This window comes from Aythya ferina (genome assembly GCF_964211825.1).
Source record: "Aythya ferina genome assembly, chromosome: 1".
Classification (NCBI taxonomy): Eukaryota; Metazoa; Chordata; class Aves; order Anseriformes; family Anatidae; genus Aythya; species Aythya ferina.
The window spans coordinates 127,115,222-127,121,221 of NC_140296.1; positions in this window are offsets into that span (position 1 = coordinate 127,115,222).

Sequence of the window (6,000 nt, forward strand, 5' to 3'; positions counted from 1 at the left end):
ACAAGTGACATACCTCAGTGGTCAGTACTGGAACTAGCACTGTTTGACATCTTTGTCAGTGACATGGACTGAAGGACTGAATGCACCCTCAGCAAGTTTGCTAATAACACCAAGCTGTGTGGAGCTGTCAACATGCTGGAGGGAAGGGATGCCTTCCAGAGGGACCTTGACATACTTGAGAGGTGAGCCTTTGTGAACCTCATACAGTTCAACAAGGCCAAGTGCGAGGTCCTGCAATCCTTAGAGACCTTACAGTGGTCTTCCTGTACATCAAGGAGGCCTACAAGATAGCTAGACCGGGCCTCTTTAACAGGAAGTATAGTGATAGGACAATGAGTAATGGCTTTAAAATGAGAAGGTAGATTTAGATTAGACATTCAGAAGAAATTCCTTACTCTGAGGGTGGTGGGCACAGGTTGCCCAGAGGAGATACAGATGAGAGATCCCTGGAGGTGTTCAAGGCCAGGTTGGATGGGGCTTTGAGCAACCTGATTTAGTGGAAGGTGTCCCTGCCTATGTCAGGGTAGGGAGGGTGGGGTGTTGGAAGGAACTAGATGATCTTAAACATCCCTTCCAAGAAAAATCATTCTATGATTCTATGATAAATCTAACAACCAATTTCAGGCAACCTGACATTTTGTTGGTACAATATCCACAAGCCTGTTGCAGGATCTACATTTTGCACACAGAACTATAATGCACAATTACCTGCTCAACTATGTGTTTAGGAGGAAGACAACATGCAGTCTGAGGCTGTGTTTTCTCTCAGGCAGAAGACATTACTGAAAGCAACAGTGAAATACACAATATTATCTGTTGTCCTTCCATTTCTTTTTCCACATTGTAATAAACAAAGGAATTTATTCTCCTATAGTTTATAATGCTTTGCAGTACCTTTAAGGCTGGGTCTTGTACTATGTTTGCACAGAAGTTTATTGCATAATAAAATAAACATTTGCTTTTAAGATACAAGCCCTGTTATTTATTTGGATTTCCTTGATGTAATATCTTTCTGAGCTTTTGTGGTGTATGGCACGGAGGCACAGAAAGTTGAAGTTAGTTGAAATTAGGTAAAATGAAGGAAGTGAAGATGGATTGTTTAAAGTTCTTCTTCCAGAGAAGAATGCGTTTTAATTTATAAAGGTGCATATTGGTGAGTAGGTTTTTAAAATAAAAACACATGTAGTGGTGTAGGATACAGCAGAACAATCAAAGAAAACAGAAGAAAATTATGGGGTAGAAGCACTGCTCTAAAACTTTATGCTATGCTCCTTGTTCTCTAGATACCAAAAAAAAAAAAAAAAAAAACCTGTTGTAGGTAAGCTCAATGTGACTCCTTCTGAAAGTGGGAGGTGATTCCTATTTTAAGCAAAACTAACATAAATTATGCTCATTCTGCCATAGATTTCACTCTCTCATTCTCTCATACTTGCAAGTGCAAAGATATATACACGTCCAAGTATTCTGGAAAGGAACAGTAGTGCCACAGGTGAGACGTACCTCAACATGCCTTCAGAGCTTCTTTTTGATTGGCAATAACTATTAATCTTTATTAACTGAATTTTAGTTGTGCCATTTATATCTTCCACAAGTAGAGATTTCCTGAGATGTATGCATGACTATTCTCTCTTGCCCTTTGAAACTATAAGGAAAAATTACTCAGTCTCAGCATCCTGTATTTTCCTACCTGAGGATTTTATGGCTGCAAGACTGTTTCTCTTCTCTTTCTCACTGTATTTTTATGACATTAAGTTACTGGCCTGGAATTCTGGGTATTTGAATGATAACATTCTGCAACAATTAATTTATTCCTTGTTCTAACTCTTTATTAAGATGCCACTACATAAAAATTTCTAATCAAATACCATTTATACCAAACTTATTATTTCCGTTACAAGGCTCTGCAGTTTAATGTAGTATTTACCTCAGAAAAATACATAGTGCAAACATGAATAGATTTTCATTGCTATGGAAGCCAACTGTAAGGTATGCTGAGAACAAATGTGATCCAAGAAACCAATATTTACCAGAAAATGCACTTTCTCTGACATAGAAATTAAACCAGTAGTATTTTATACTTAAAACCACCACCCAATACTCAACTGTTCTTAATTATTTTAAAATTACACTATAGTATAAGTATTCTAAGTAAATTTAGGGTAAAGTTTTTTTACTAGAATGTTATCAATCAGAACCTGAATGCAGTATGAAATCTCATTTGATGACTTTAAACGGATGTACATTCATCCGTATATAGTCAGTGTAAAATTCTCATTTCAATAAGAGCAAGACAGTTTTAAACATGAAATAGATGTCTAGAAGTTGTCGTTGGGTAAAGATGGAATTTAGGGCTCTCATTTACCCTAGTCATACAGATCTGTGCAGTTGTTTGTGCTTAAAATGGATCAACAATGTCATGAATCTCATAGCCACACATTAAGACTCCTTTGTATGCGAGTGAAACCTTCATAGAAAGAGCAAGGCAGCAAGGCAAGAAAATCCTGAAATGCAGTCTGTGTTGCTTCATGGTGTGGTCTCCATGCAAGGGTGCAGGGAGTTCCGACATCGTAGAAGTGTCATTGTATGCAGGTGTTCCTGGGAAGAGTGCAGGGAGTAGTAAACCTTAACACTGTAAAAGCTCTCTCGAAGGCTTTATTGTTGGGAAAACGCTAAAACACTGAGGTAACTGGCAGGCAGAAATTGGCTCGGAGTTTGAGTGTAGAAGCCAGTAGATTTGAGGTCAGAGCGTTATTGTTCCTAGAATCACTGTAGTTCCCAGAATTTCCTTCACAGGGTGAAGGAGAAGGAATTGGACTTTTAAGATACGAATTTTGTTTTACCATGTGTCCTACCTATAATTGCCTGTAGGACAGAGATCAATAAAGTTTTCTGGTTTAGGACGACGAAAACAATGGGCATCTCTGCAGTGAACAGAGCATCCCTGGATGCTCTCAGTGTCACCTGCTGCCATCTTCTGGTCGTCGTGTCGCAACCAGCGCACAGCGGTTCGCGTGGGACAAGGTTTTCCCCCGTGCTGCAACCGTGAGCAATGCCATCCACTTCCTATTTCAGAACACCCTTAATGCTCTCTGCCTTTCTTGGAGGGCTCTGCATGCAGAGTTTTAAGCGGGTGTTGTTTTTTTTTTGGTTTTTTTTTTTTTGTTTGTTTGTTTGTATTTTTTTTCTTTTTTCTTTTTTCATGTTTTATTTATTTATTTATTTATTTATTTATTTATTTATTTTCGTTTCCCTTCCATTATGATTAGTAAAGCCTTAACCCCCGTGACCCAGAGTGGAAGGGGGTTCATTTACCCAGAGCAGATGGTCAGGCCCCAGCTCTCTTATATGGAGAAGCAGCACTGTCTTCCTACTGCCTCCCAATTCTGCTTTGTACTTACTCTGAAGCTACTTTCTGACAAACAAGTGTGCTCAGTACTGTGAAAGCTGGGACAAAAGTGCAGTTTCAGAACTTTATCTTCACAACAGCAAGACACTCGCTATGACCTTAACAGACAAGAGACCTTGATGGCAATTCAAGAACAGCATTTTGATGTCTGCTGTTGCATATGAAAACTCCTACAGTATTGAGTCTTTTACCTGGGCTGTTTGACTTGTGGGACCTTGGGAATCCTGACTATTAATTTTAAACATAGACCTCTATTTTTCAATATGCTAAAGATATCCAGGAAAACCAAGTCCAAGGGATCTGTAAAATACTGCCACCCAAACATTTCTTATGCTAAGCGGTTCCTATGGTTCAAGAGAAGACCATGTAGTCAGAGACCTCCTCCATTCATGGAGCCCTTGCTAGCAGCGATGCCGTAAAAGCAGCATGCTTCATAGATACCAATTTGGATCCGTGACTGCTTACAGAGATGGAGGCTTTAAAAATCACATGGCATTGATGCTATGAACTCAGGGAGACTGGAAATCAACAAGGATTTGCTATTAATACCAGTAGACAAATATAAAATTGATCACATTCCTGCCAGTGGTACAGGTATCTGAAAACACTCTGTTTCTGAAGTGACCTCATGCATGAAGGAGAGTTGAATTCACAGAATCACAGAATCACAGAATTTTCTAGGTTGGAAGAGACCTCAAGATCATCGAGTCCAACCTCTGACCTAACGCTAACAGTCCCCACTAAACCATTTCCCTAAGCTCTACATCTAAACGTCTTTTGAAGACTTCCAGGGATTCCTGTCATCCCAGAGAGTGGTTCTAAAACTCCACAACTACAGCAAATGCAATAGTCTCAGAACACAAGCAAACAAACAAAAAATAAAACAACAAAAAAAGGCAAAGCTCTGGGTCTGTGAGATATTGCTTCCCTTCTAAGCAGCATGGTTTAACTCCTGCACACCTCTGCTAGCGGTGACCTGGAGGGAAGGAAAGCAACTCCAGCTGCCACCCTTCTTTGGCAGGCACTGCCTCTGCACTTCATCAGGCTGCCACTGGTAAAGCTATCCTGAAATTCTAGGATTTGTGTGACAGCAAATAGTTGATAAATTAACAACAGCGGGGAAACAGGATTGGTTGGGATTTGCTTTAATTGGCATCTCTCTGGGTACTTAGAGACATGAAGTTTCTTCAACTAGGGAAGAGTTGGAAGTGTGAAGCCCGCTTTGGGCAATGTGAGCAGGGAGAGGACCTACAAAGAGCTTAAATGACACCTTGGTATGAGTTTCTTAGTTTAATAAAAATGAAAATAATAACAATAGCATCAACCACAACAGCAACAAGAAGTGTCATCTGGAAATCTCCCTGTACTGCTACAAAAAGCCAAGGAGGCTGAACTTACAGAAATCACAAAGAAAGGTCTCTGAAACTTTTCAGTCTTGAAGGAAGGCACTTGAAGAGACCTTGGGATTCACATCCAGGCAGAGCATGTTGCCTGCATTGCCTCTGGAGTGAAGTTCAGCAGGCACAGCACCCTCTGCCAGCAATATCATGCAGGTGTTCTCGAGATGCTCTCGAGACATTGCTCCCTCACAGCCCTGCCCACATGAACCTGTCCCAGGCAGCCACACCCCAGGGACCTGTTTCTTGCTTAGCCACAGCAGGCGTCGGGCTGGGATTGGCATTCCTTCCGTCTGGGTCACTCTCCACCTTGACCTGCCCAACTGCCCAACAGGGAAGGAGAGGGAAGGGGAAGAGAACGAGGAAACGGAAGATGCAAGAAAAGTACATGGAAGGCTAGGGAAAATGAGGGCTTTGGTTGGAAGGTAAGGCCGAGAGCACTGGGACTGTTCAGCCTGGAGGAGGTGCAGCGAGGTCACCCTGAGAGGTTGTAGAGTCTCCAGCTGCGGAGCTCTTCCAAACCCAACTGGACCCCGGCCAGGGCAAGCTGCTGTAGCTGACCCCGCTCGAGCAGAGGGTGGTCTGATTGGGGTCGGAAGGCTCCTTGTGACTGCAGAAGCCCTGTGCTATGGCCCCGTGATCCTGAGGCATGGGGAGAGCCGAGGGGAGGGAGGTTGTCTCCCCTGGAGTGGAAATGTGGGTTTGGGCTGGAGGCGGGAGGCAGCCTCTGACGCAGAGAGGTCACAGGGCAGGGCCAGGCCGGAGAGCAGGGAGGAGGCTCATCCTGGCAAGGCCAGGTGTGGGGACAGCCTCTGCCATGGCAATGGAGGAGCAGGAGCAGGGTGGTCCCCGAGCCCCCTGCTGGGTGAGGTCACAGGCAGGGGGGTGAGGTCACAGGGGGACTCCTGCCTGCTGGTCCCCTCCAGGGGATAAAGGACCAGAGCCTGCGCAGGAGAGAGCCTGGTGCGGAGCCCATCTCCAGAGGGGTGGGCGCTGGGCAGCGCACGTGGGGACACCCTGCTACACGCAGTGCTCGGACAGGCTGGGCACAGGCACGGGCAGGGGCAGGCAGGGCCTGCGGTCGGAAAGCAACCGCCAGGGCCAACAAGGACAGCGAGAGCAGGGGCAAGGCAGTCAGGACGCAGGGAGATCCTCCCGCGCAGCCTGGAGACGCCTCGGGATTGAGCCGCGAGCAGC